The sequence below is a fragment of the Panulirus ornatus genome, chromosome 15, assembly GCF_036320965.1.
Source record: "Panulirus ornatus isolate Po-2019 chromosome 15, ASM3632096v1, whole genome shotgun sequence".
NCBI lineage: Eukaryota > Metazoa > Arthropoda > Malacostraca > Decapoda > Palinuridae > Panulirus > Panulirus ornatus.
Window position 1 is genome coordinate 25,046,566 of NC_092238.1, and position 13,887 is coordinate 25,060,452.

Sequence of the window (13,887 nt, forward strand, 5' to 3'; positions counted from 1 at the left end):
GACAGCACGTCAACCCCGGTATACCACATCGCTCCAATTCACTCTATTCCTTGCCCTCCTTTCACCCTCCTGCATGTTCAGGCCCCGATCACACAAAATCTTTTTCACTCCATCTTTCCACCTCCAATTTGGTCTCCCTCTTCTCCTTGTTCCCTCCACCTCCGACACATATATCCTCTTGGTCAATCTTTCCTCACTCATCCTCTCCATGTGCCCAAACCACTTCAAAACACCCTCTTCTGCTCTCTCAACCACGCTCTTTTTATTTCCACACATCTCTCTTACCCTTACGTTACTCACTCGATCAAACCACCTCACACCACACATTGTCCTCAAACATCTCATTTCCAGCACATCCATCCTCCTGCGCACAACTCTATCCATAGCCCACGCCTCGCAACCATACAACATTGTTGGAACCACTATTCCTTCAAACATACCCATTTTTGCTTTCCGAGATAATGTTCTCGACTTCCACACATTCTTCAAGGCCCCCAGGATTTTCGCCCCCTCCCCAACCCTATGATCCACTTCCGCTTCCATGGTTCCATCCGCTGCCAGATCCACTCCCAGATATCTAAAACACTTCACTTCCTCCAGTTTTTCTCCATTCAAACTCACCTCCCAATTGACTTGACCCTCAACCCTACTGTACCTAATAACCTTGCTCTTATTCACATTTACTCTTAACTTTCTTCTTCCACACACTTTTCCAAACTCAGTCACCAGCTTCTGCAGTTTCTCACATGAATCAGCCACCAGCGCTGTATCATCAGCGAACAACAACTGACTCACTTCCCAAGCTCTCTCATCCCCAACAGACTTCATACTTGCCCCTCTTTCCAAAACTCTTGCATTTACCTCCCTAACAACCCCATCCATAAACAAATTAAACAACCATGGAGACATCACTCACCCCTGCCGCAAACCTACATTCACTGAGAACCAATCACTTTCCTCTCTTCCTACACGTACACATGCCTTACATCCTCGATAAAAACTTTTCACTGCTTCTAACAACTTTCCTCCCACACCATATATTCTTAATACCTTCCACAGAGCATCTCTATCAACTCTATCATATGCCTTCTCCAGATCCATAAATGCTACATACAAATCCATTTGCTTTTCTAAGTATTTCTCACATACATTCTTCAAAGCAAACACCTGATCCACACATCCTCTACCACTTCTGAAACCACACTGCTCTTCCCCAATCTGATGCTCTGTACATGCCTTCACCCTCTCAATCAATACCCTCCCATATAATTTACCAGGAATACTCAACAAACTTATACCTCTGTAATTTGAGCACTCACTCTTATCCCCTTTGCCTTTGTACAATGGCACTATGCACGCATTCCGCCAATCCTCAGGCACAGTATATATATATATATAGGACAATATATATATATATATATATATATATATATATATATATATATATATATATATATATATATATATATATATATATATATATTTTCTTTTTCTTTCAAACTATTCGCCATTTCCCGCGTTAGCGAGGTAGCGTTAGGGACAGAGGACTGGGCCTTTTTTGGAATATCCTCACCTGGCCCCCTCTGTTCCTTCTTTTGAAAAAAAAAAAAAAAAAAAACGAGAGGGGAGGATTTCCAGCCCCCCGCTCCCTCCCCTTTTAGTCGCCTTCTACGACACGCAGGGAATACGTGGGAAGTATTCTTAATCCCCTATCCCCAGGGATAATACATATATATATATATATATATATATATATATATATATATATATATATATATATATATATATATATATAAGAGCAAGGTTATCAGGTACAGTAGGGTTGAGGGTCAAGTCAATTGGGAGGTAAGTTTGAATGGAGAAAAACTGGAGGAAGTAAAGTGTTTTAGATATCTCTGAGTGGATCTGGCAGCGGATGGAACCATGGAAGCGGAAGTGGATCATAGGGTGGGGGAGGGGGCGAAAATTCTGGGAGCCTTGAAGAATGTGTGGAAGTCGAGAACATTATCTCGGAAAGCAAAAATGGGTATGTTTGAAGGAATAGTGGTTCCAACAATGTTGTATGGTTGCGAGGCGTGGGCTATGGATAGAGTTGTGCGCAGGAGGATGGATGTGCTGGAAATGAGATGTTTGAGGACAATGTGTGGTGTGAGGTGGTTTGATCGAGTAAGTAACGTAAGGGTAAGAGAGATGTGTGGAAATAAAAAGAGCGTGGTTGAGAGAGCAGAAGAGGGTGTTTTGAAGTGGTTTGGGCACATGGAGAGGATGAGTGAGGAAAGATTGACCAAGAGGATATATGTGTCGGAGGTGGAGGGAACAAGGAGAAGAAGGAGACCAAATTGGAGGTGGAAAGATGGAGTGAAAAAGATTTTGTGTGATCGGGGCCTGAACATGCAGGAGGGCGAAAGGAGGGCAAGGAATAGAGTGAATTGGATCGATGTGGTATACCGGGGTTGACGTGCTATCAGTGGATTGAATCAGGGCATGTGAAGCGTCTGGGGTAAACCATGGAAAGCTGTGTAGGTATGTATATTTGCGTGTGTGGACGTATGTATATACATGTGCATGGGGGTGTGTTGGGCCATTTCTTTCGTCTGTTTCCTTGCGCTACCTCGCAAACGCGGGAGACAGCGACAAAGCAAAAAAAAAAAAAAAAATAATAAATATACTGGAAAGGATCACAATTTTGCGCGTGATCAAGATATTCCTATGAGTCCACGGGGAATATGAAACACGAAAAGTTCCCAAGTGCACTTTCGTGTAATAATCACATCATCAGGGGAGACACAGGAGAGGAATATAACAGTCAGTTGATATACATCGAAGAGACGAAGCTAGGACGCCATTTGGTAAACATGTGATTGTCCAATCACATTGGACAATCATATATATATATATATTTATATGCACACAATGCTTCTCCCGCCTTACGAGGTCGCCTCAGAAACAAACGAGCATGGGCTTCACTCATAAGTTTGTCATACATAACATACTGAGGCAGCGCCTCCCACCCACAGCCTAGCCCCACACGCTGCCCACTAGTCCACCTTGACCGCTTCATATGCCCTGCTTCACTGAAGCCCAGTGATAACCCCTCCCCCTCCCACCCTAGTATATCACATAGATCATGTATCTTATTTTAAGCACTGAACTCAGCTTTTATTCTATCAATTTTTATTCCAAAATTATCAGGCCCCGATACCCTAAAGCCTCCTTTCGTCCATCTACTCCTAGGTCTCTCCATTCTCCTCTCCCCCGTACATTTCTGACACGCAGATCCGCTTGTTAGTCTCTCTTCACTCATCCTTTCGATATAACTAGACCAATTCAACACACCTGTTCGGCTATTTCAACCTGACAGTGCTTAAAACAACATCTCTCTCTCTCTCTCTCTCTCTCTCTCTCTCTCTCTCTCTCTCTCTCTCTCTCTCTTACAATGTTATTCCTTACGCGATTTCAGCCGTTTCGGGCCACACCTTGTCTTCTAAAACTTTCTTTCCAACACGTCCACCGACTTCTTTTCCTTTGCGATCAAAGGCCCAAGACTCACATCCATACAGCCCTGGCGGCATGACTAATACCTTCAAAAATACCTATATTTGCCGTGGCGGAACGTGACCTCTTCTTCCACACTCACTCCTACATGCACTCAGGGTCTTTGCCCCGCTCTCTCCCACCCTACGACTCCCCTCACTTGCCACGGCGCTGTCCGCTGCCACCTCCACTCTCAAGTACCTAAAGCACCCTACTTCCTCCAGGTCCATCCCATACAAACTTAAACCATCCTTTCTCATCTACCTGCTGCACATCACTGCCTTAACCTTTGTCCACATTTATTCTAAACTCTTTCACACACACACACACACACACACACACACACACACACACACACACACACACACACACATTTATATACATGTATAGCTTCTAGAAAAAATCAATTTCCCGAAAACCCAAAATAGATACAAAGGTAACTTTCAGTTTAACTCCATCAAGCCATCATGAAAATAAATGTTTCAAAATCTTACGCAATCGATTGTTTGGCTCCTTGATCTCCTTCCTCGCAACACTTCACACAAACAAAACGCTAATGAAAACTTGTTTTTAGTTTTTATCGCATTTGTCGTATCGTCTGGCAGTAAGACAAACAGGTATATTTACATAGAAAGAAAAAAGATATTAATGACTAAGGTTAGGGGTAAGGGTGTGTGTGTGTGTGTGTGTGTGTGTGTGTGTGTGTGTGTGAGCAGGGGCGTTCACAGCCACCCCCACCCTGCCCTCAAGGACAACAACCATGACAACGAACCCACACGTCAGTGTGAAAGTCCCTCCTCCCTCACCCGAACCCCAGGACACTCCCTACACCTGTGGACCAACCTCAGGACACTACCTCCACCTGTGGACCAACCTCAGGACAGTACCTACACCTGTGGACCAACCCCAGGACGCCACCTCCACCTGTGGACCAACCCCAAGGCACTACGCCCACATGTGGACCAACCCAGTATGCAAATTTCATCTGTGTCCCAACCCCAGGACACAAACTCCATCAGTTGAAGTCCTCCGGCAATGTACCAGCTCCAGGGGACAAACTCCACAAGTGGAAATCCTCTTGTCTCACACACAATCCAGGGGGCAACCTCCACCTATGGAGATCCTCCTGCCTCACGCCAACCCCAGGGGACAACCTCCACCAACATTACACACGACATCTTCTAAATAAGCTTCCACTAGTACCGGTCCTGATAACATCACATGGGTGGGAAAGGTTTTTGCCGCCACCCCCCGGCCACCCTTCCTGGTCTCCTGGGTGGACGAGACATTCCTGGCCGTGGTGGCCCTCCCCTGGCTCACCCTTCTTGGTCTCCTGGGTGGACGAGACATTCCTGGACGTGGTGGCCCTCCCCTGGCTCACCCTTCCTGGTCTCCTGGGTGGACGAGACATTCCTGGACGTGGTGGCCCTCCCCTGGCTCACCCTTCCTGGTCTCCTGGGTGGACGAGACATTCCTGGACGTGGTGGCCCTCCCCTGGCTCACCCTTCCTGGTCTCCTCAATGGACGAAACATTCCTGGACGTGGTGGCCCTCACCTGGCTCACCCTTCCTGGTCTCCTCAATGGACGAAACAATCCTGGACGTGGTGGCCCTCACCTGGGCCACCCCACTGTGGCCTGCCCTGTGGTGGCCCGGCACCAGATGTTGGGCAAGTACTTCCACCGGACAGTCTCTGGTTAGTGTTGTCATCCCCGTCCAGCCCTCTCCTGACACCCTATACTGAGACCTGAACGGCTAAACTAATCAATGATTCCAATCTGACAACAAGAAACGAATTATCTTTAGATAACTAACGAGATTGCAAATTTCTCTCGATTCTGAAAATGAATACACAATGTCCGGTGAGAATTACGTATATCTATAAGAGCCATGACATCACTTAGTTCTGCTTGTTGAGTATCGCTTCCATGGCAACTCTGTAAGCTGAATGTGATGGCGAGAGGTTCGCTGCTTCAGGAAAGAAGAATGTGTGGGTTCGATCCTCATTTGAAGCAAGATATGTATGTCTGCTGGCAACAGTGGCGAGACATGTAACCAGCAAAACTACAACTTTTTGAGCACGACGGTACGATCCTACAGCACGACGGTGCGATCCTACAGCACGACGGCACGATCCTACAGCACGACGGTACGATCCTACAGCACGACGGCACGATCCTACAGCACGACGGTACGATCCTACAGCACGACGGTACGATCCTACAGCACGACGGCACGATCCTACAGCACGACGGTACGATCCTACAGCACGACGGTACGATCCTACAGCACGACGGTATGACCCTTAAGCACGAGGGTACGAGCCCTGTGCACGACGGCATGGCGCTTGAGCATGAGAGTAGGACCCTTGAGAATGATGACCTGACTATTGACCCTAAAGGGTCGTACTGTCGTGCTGAGAGGACCTGTAGGGAGCGTAGTAGGTGAAAGTCGACGGACGCCCCACCACCCAACTGGTTCGATCGGAAGTCATCATCATCATCATCATCATCATCATCACATCATCATCATCATCACATCATCATCATCATCATCATCATCACCATCATCATCATCATCACCATCACCATCATCATCATCACATCATCATCACCATCATCACATCATCACCATCATCATCATCATCACCATCATTATCATCACATCATCACCATCATCATCATCATCATCACACCATCATCATCATCATCATCATCACACCATCATCATCATCATCATCATCATCACCATCATCATCATCATCACCATCATCATCATCATCATCACCATCATCATCATCACCATCATCATCATCATCATCATCATCACATCATCACATCATCACCATCATCACACCATCATCACATCATCATCACCATCATTATCATCACATCATCACCATCATCATCACACCATCATCATCATCATCATCATCATCACACCATCATCATCATCATCATCATCACCATCATCATCATCATCACCATCATCATCATCATCATCATCATCATCACCATCATCATCATCATCATCACATCATCACCATCATCACACCATCATCACCATCATTATCATCACATCATCACCATCATCATCACACCATCATCATCATCATCATCACACCATCATCATCATCATCATCATCACCATCATCATCACCATCATCATCATCATCATCACCATCATCATCATCATCATCACCATCATCATCATCATCATCATCACATCATCATCACCATCATCACATCATCACCATCATCACACCATCATCATCACACCATCATCATCATCACCATCATCATTATCATCCTCATCAACCTCATCATCATCATCATCATCCTCATCACCATCATCATCAACCTCATCACCATCATCATCATCACCATCATCATCATCATCATCCTCATCAACCTCATCACCATCATCCTCATCAACCTCATCACCATCATCATCAACCTCATCACCATCATCATCAACCTCATCACCATCATCATCATCATCATCATCATCACTCATCAACCTCATCACCATCATCATCATCAACCTCATCACCATCATCATCAACCTCATCACCATCATCATCATCATCATCATCATCATCAACCTCATCACCATCATCCTCATCAACCTCATCACCATCACTCATCAACCATCACTCATCATCAACCTCATCACCATCATCCTCATCAACTCATCACCATCATCATCAACCTCATCACCATCATCAATCATCATCATCATCATCACTCATCACCCATCACCATCACTCTCACCTCATCCCATCATCCTCATCAACCTCCACATCACCACTCATCAATCATCAACCTCATCACTCATCATCAACTCATCACCTCATCATCATCATCATCCTCATCAACCTCATCACCATCATCTCATAACCTCATCACCATCTCATCAACCTCATCACCATCATCATCAACCTCATCACCACATCATCCATCAACCTCATCACCATCATCATCATCATCATCATCAGGGTCATACCATGAGACTCAAGGGTCGTACCGTAGCGCCATCCATTCATCAATCCACATCTACCCGTAAAATGGGATAAGCCGGAAGGAATGAGAGGTGATTCTCCACTAGCCAGAGGTAACGGCGGCAGGACGCAATATGCCGACACCTAACTGTTGCTCTGTATTCCCACCGTGAAAGCAACACCTCATTTTACTAGCACTGTGTAGCTACTCTGAGAGAAAATTAAAAATTCGTGTTCTGATTAAATGCTTCAATTTGCATCAACTGGAATGGAAACCATTCCACGAGAAACTTGAAATCGCACGGGTGTTTTCAACGTGGAAAACAAAAGATGATGAAATTTTGTTGTGGTTGGGTGGTGGGTGTGGTTGGTGTGGTGTTTACTGTGGTGTGGAGCTCCTCCACACCTGCCTGGCCACCACCAAACCTGCTGCATCACCCAACACCACAGGAACACCTGCCGCACCAACACTTCTAGCACACCTGCGAAAGCTTCCCTTCCCCCCCCCCCCCTCCTCCTCCTCTTCCTTCACACAGGTGTGCAGGAAGTAACACCCTGCAACACCTTCCTTCAGCAGGGGCAGCCAGCCGTCCCTCCTGTACACACACACACATCAACAATATGCAGGTCTCGCCTCCCAACATCTGCTGGGGAAGTGCTCATCCACACCATACACTCTTTATTCTCTTTGTAAAGAAAATTTCGATTCAACAAAGTTCACTTTCGCAAGTCTTCGACCTCTTCAGCGTGACGGTACAACACCTTGATCTCAACGGTACGATCCTTGTGCACGACGGTACGATCCTTGATCATGACGGCTCAAGATGTTTGCTGACCACCACACTTAAATGTTACCACTCGTGCTCCAACTCTTCAAGGATCTACACAATGAAAGACTACATCTTCAAGGAACTACACCTTTCAGGAGTACCATCTTTTAGAAATTAAACCTTCCAAGAACAACATCTTCAAGAGACTAAACCTTCCAGGGACTACACCATTCTGAAATCAAACCTTCCAGAAACTGCACCTTCAAGGTACAAAACCTTCCAGGAACTACGGTTTCAAGCATCATCTTGCACAGACACCGTCCCATCACATCCTTCAGGAACCCACTACCAGCTTAAAGGACCCCATGTATCTCCAAAAGCCAGCTGAAGACAATGCCAAGCTCCTTCATATTCCACCTTGACTGCAATTGTATCTCCCATGGGCGTAGCGCAACCGTAATGACATAGAAAATCCCTGGAACCCTCTCTACCACGCGGAAATATGAGTTTTGTTACCAAAAGGTATAATGTTATGATATTCAACCCAAGTTATGGCCGCCTATTGGGTTACTGACGACGTATGAGTGCATGTAATCATGATGTATGACAGGAGTATGCAAACCTCAGTCCGCTGCAGATATCCACGCGTGGATGGTATGGTTCCAAGCATCAAACCCGGGGACCTACAAAGAAGACTTTCATCCACTTCCTATGGAGCGGCCAATCATGTCTACAACACAGCTAACTACATTCCTCGCTCCTTTCAAATCCACTCCTCATACCTGGTAGGAGTCTAAGTTTTGACTACAGACAGCACTGCTTCTCAATATTGTTCCATAAATACAACTTAAATGTATAAATACTCTAACATGTGTCTATACATACAGTCATGTATACGTATTCAGTCTTTACATTCTAACACACACACACACACTTGTAACAGGCAGTACCGCTCAATGACCGACTGAGTGGCCTGGACACTGGTCCGCCCATCCCTCCCAGGTATACTTATCCCCCCCACCCCAACCAATCCCCATCACCCTGCTGGCCAGGGACGACCCCCTTCCCCAGCTGTAGACCAGAGGATCCCCGACCTTTCCCCAGCTGTAGACCAGGGAACCCCTAGCATTCCCCAGCTGTAAACCAGGGAACCACCAGCATTCCCCAGCTGTAGAGCAGGGAACCCCCAGCATTCCCCAGCTGTAGACCAAGGAACTCCCAGCATTCCCCAGCTGTAGACCAGGGCACCCCCAGCATTCCCCAGCTGTAGACCAGGGAACCCCCAGCATTCCCCAGCTGTAGACCAAGGAACTCCCAGCATTCCCCAGCTGTAGACCAGGGAACTCCCAGCATTCCCCAGCTGTAGACCAGGGAACCCCAGCATTCCCCAGCTGTAGACCAGGGAACCCCAGCATTCCCCAGCTGTAGACCAGGGAACCCCCAGCATTCCCCAGCTGTAGAACAGGGAACCCCAGGCATTTCCTCAGCTGTAGACCAGAGATGACCAGGGTCTTTCCCCCACATGTTGACCAGAGACGACCAAGCCTACATTCTCCAGTTATACAATTAAGGTGATGACCCTCATTCTAGACCCAGGGGCCTCCTGACAAAAGGGAGTGTCTAATTCGATGGCTGGCTGTTCTGAAAAAAAAAAATAGTCGGCCATAAAAACTCTCCAAGCTCTCATAATTTAGCGGTTATATAATTTCGCGATAATGAAGAGTACGAAAAGTTTCAAGACATTTTGCTTCTGAGTATGATCGTCAATGTCATCAAAATGAATATAAGGAATAGTTCAAGGTCAGGCGAGGCTGTTTGCATAAACGAGACGTTTACATTTAAGTAAAAGCATGTGTGACACTCCAGAAATTTTGGGACAAGATTTCAAACACCATACAACAGGTTAGCATAATCGTAAATATGGAAGTTCAAGACACTTGACCCGGTACAATAAAGAACCCTTGATAGCAGAGCCTTGAGAAACTTGGCGCCGTTGACATACATACCCAGCCTTTGAAAGACTTTGAAAACCAAAGAAAAAACAAAAGATTTCTATGACCAGTTTGCTGATATTTCGGCCAGCCATACCGACAAGATGTTCCCTTCCATACATAAGCTAGGTTTGGTTTAATGAAATGTAGGTAAAATCTGGAAATAAACTGTCGGTAGAAGACGGCGTCGGTAAATATAAGGGAAAGAAATGTCTGTGGGTACCGAACGGTCTGGCATCCGATTCCTTGAACATTAATTTCTTTATTCGGGAGATTTTGAATAAAGAATAAATAGCAATATCTCTCCGGAACACTAACCCTAAATTCTGCAACTAATACTAATATTTCTCGACACTAACCCTAAACCCTGAAACACGCTACTATACTGAACTCTGAAATATACATTAATCGCAACAACCCTATCCGGCAGATCGAAACCATGGTTATACACCACAAGTTTGTGAGTCAATATGTGAACCCCTCTCCACAAAGTCTGAGCCTTAGACACAAGTTCCAGCTGGGTACAACTTCCGAGCCCTGGACAAGAAATTCATCGTGTGGACGAAATCCAAGCAGCGCCGACCCGCTGGCCAGCCAAGACGGGTGCCAGACATGATAATTTAGAAATCTATGATGACATCCTTTAAGATATGCCCGCCAGTAAAGGAAACGCGCAGCTCTTCAGTAACATAAGTATCATCTGGTATTATAAAACTAGCTAATACTTGTGTAGAGAATCATGGATATAAATATATGGCTGTGTAGAGACAGGTTTCTTGAGAGCACCGGCATCAGCACATAGGGGGGGGGAGGGCAGGCTCCTTCGTTCAGGTAGCGTTGAAGTCTTCTGGTGGACAGATTTCTTTCTATCTTGGTTATTAGCTTGTACATTCTCCTTTCCAAAGCTTTTAGTTTTACTTTGTACAACATCAATGTGTTTACTATTATATCTAACTCTAACAGAGATATTAACACTGAACTCCAGATGTATATAAACAATATGTTTACAAGGAAAAAAAATGTGGAATGTTTACCTTTGGTAGAGACGTAGTGTTCCTCCGGACGTATAAATATCCACAACACTACACTATCCTAACACTAAAGCTTCCGAGAGGATCCACCTTATCCATGTATTAAATATATATCCACGGTTCCTAGCAGCACCCAGCCAGACACACTAACAGTCCTTCTACACAGACCAGCGACAGCCCACTGACTTCACTTTACCTGTACACCGAAGACATTCCACGCCCGGCCGTAGAGACACTATGTAGCCTTTTCATTTTCATTTTATGTTTAGTCACAGAGCAGTCATAACCATCTTCATTCTTTTATAATCAAGGTATATATAGTTGCCTTCTTGTGGCTTAGTAAAACCTCTTATCAAGAGTCATCTTCATCCCAAACGAAATTTCCAACATTGATATTATTCTCTCCTCTTCTGGCATCAAAATAAGAGCCATTTAACTTCATTTTGTTACTTTGATTTAAGAGACTTTCCTTAACGCTAACTGAAAGATAATTAGTTTATCTGAAGTATCACAGTTCATAGTGAAGGATTCTCATGGTACAGAAAAGATTTCTTCCAGATATATTGAGAAGAAATACAAACCTGCATCTTTCCAGACTTCCTAAGTCGGGCGAAGAAGCTTTGTCAGAGAATTTCGTACTATTTTATATTATCGCCTAACTTCTGTAAACCGTACTTAGCCATCCTACCTACATGTTATCGCAAGAGATATAATTCATCTTAATCATACCGGCTTACCAATAAATATAGAGCCCTTGAGTGAATTTTCAAAAAAAAAAATAATTACAAATTCAAAGTCTTCCCGTAATTACCAATATCATCGCTCATGCTAGCCTCGCCGAGGGTACCCAGAAAGACACGGTCACACGCTCCATCATCCACCTTCCTCACAACGAATGAAAGTCTTAACTAATAATAACAGAAAATACAAACATCATCTTTCTATCATATGTATAATTAATGATTGACATGTTAATGTGAAATGTCTGATCTAGAAACAAACGTCTTTATATTGCCATTCTGATATGCGATTAGTGCGTAAGATCCAGCAGGAATAATGTCTAAAAACCTTTAAGCGTTTAAATATACAATTGACTGCAATTCTACGCAATGTTACTCAAAAGACTTATGTCAGAAATATTTTTAAAAATCCATTCTTGATATATAATTCATGAGCTCTCTTATTTCATAATGTTTGAATTAAAATTATGGTTTTATTTGTGAATCAATTGCCAATGAAAGTTTTTACAAATCTATCGCCGTCAATTAATGTTTCTCCAGTCTAAACCATGTATATATAACTCGCCATTGCCGTGACTGAACCCTTCAACATAAGAAAAAATCCTGCGTTAGGGAGGTAACGTTCAAAAACAGATGACAGAGCCCCAGAGGGAAACCTCCCTTAGCTCCCTTCTCTGTTCCCTCTTTAGAAAAGTAAAACTGGAGGGGAGGATTTCCAGTTCCAACCCTACCCCTTTTAGTCGCCTTTTACAACACACAGGGAATACGTGGGCAGTACTTTTTTCTCCTCTATACCCAGGGATAAATCTTCGAATCTAAGGACTACAGTTTATTGCGGCGGACATAGCTATTTCCGTAATGTGGGGTTTCCAAGAAAATGTGGGTGTGACAGTAGTACCAAGTATGTTCATTCAGTCAAGAGGCGGAGTAACAGAACCGTTAAACGAGAGGAAAGTTGTGAGCAATTTTCATTTGAGAGATGGATGGAAACTGGGTCTTGAAGGCATCAAACTTAACCAAATTTCGTCTACCCTACTGAGATATCCTGTCCAAGACTTAGTTAACTGAGGGTGTCGTGTCGAAACGAGATACAGATAGAGTGCGAGCAGGAGCAGAACTGAAGGATTTGGATGAATGCAGTGTTGAGTAGTAAGCGTATGAGTGCATTTGGTTACCTATGGAAGAAAGGAAATCGTTGAGGAAAAGGAAAAAAAAAGTGTTGGAGAAAGGATAAAACCTTGAGGAACACCACTGTTGATGAAGGAAGGTTGGAAGGCTTTCACTTCGTCTTTCCATATTTTCCCTCACTCCCCCCTTCTCATCGTTCCCTTCACTTCCGACATGCATAGTCTCTTAGTCTGTCCTCATTCTCTTCTTGTGTCCAAATCGCTTCAGTAAATACCACTCTAACACAACTCTCTCTTACCCTACCATTTGTTGTTCGATCAACCTTCTTCACATATCATACAGTCTCAAATACTTCATTTCCAATACATTCACCTTTCTTGTACTTTGTCATATACGGCCCACACCTCTTTCACAGCGCCGTCGGGCCTACTATACCATCAAACATACCCTCTTTGTCCTTGCAAACAGTAATCTCTTTCTGCAAATTCATCAACGCGCCTACAACCTCAGTCTATTTACCCATCCTGTGATTCAAAAGCTCCCATGGTTCCATTCGCTGTCATGTCCATTGTCAGAAATCTAAAGGAAGCCATTTCTGGTATTTTCCCATACAAGCTCACACTTAAAATAACCCCTCTCTCTTCACTGCTGAACCTTATAACCTTTTACTGGTAAGAATGTAATCTTTGTTAAG

The 13,887-nt window shown here is 44.5% G+C and overlaps 1 protein-coding gene across 3 annotated transcripts in view; it reads right to left on the reverse strand.

Annotated features, from left to right (window-relative positions):
• The window catches only part of Myo10A (Myosin 10A), a 230,012-nt gene extending 218,509 nt beyond the window's left edge, over positions 1-11,503 (reverse strand). For all 3 annotated transcript variants that reach the window (XM_071670624.1, XM_071670622.1, XM_071670623.1), the window contains exon 1: positions 11,329-11,503. The gene's annotated coding sequence lies outside the window, so the exon portion shown is untranslated. The remainder of the gene's footprint in view (positions 1-11,328) is intronic.
• Between the last annotated feature and the right edge of the window lie 2,384 nt (positions 11,504-13,887).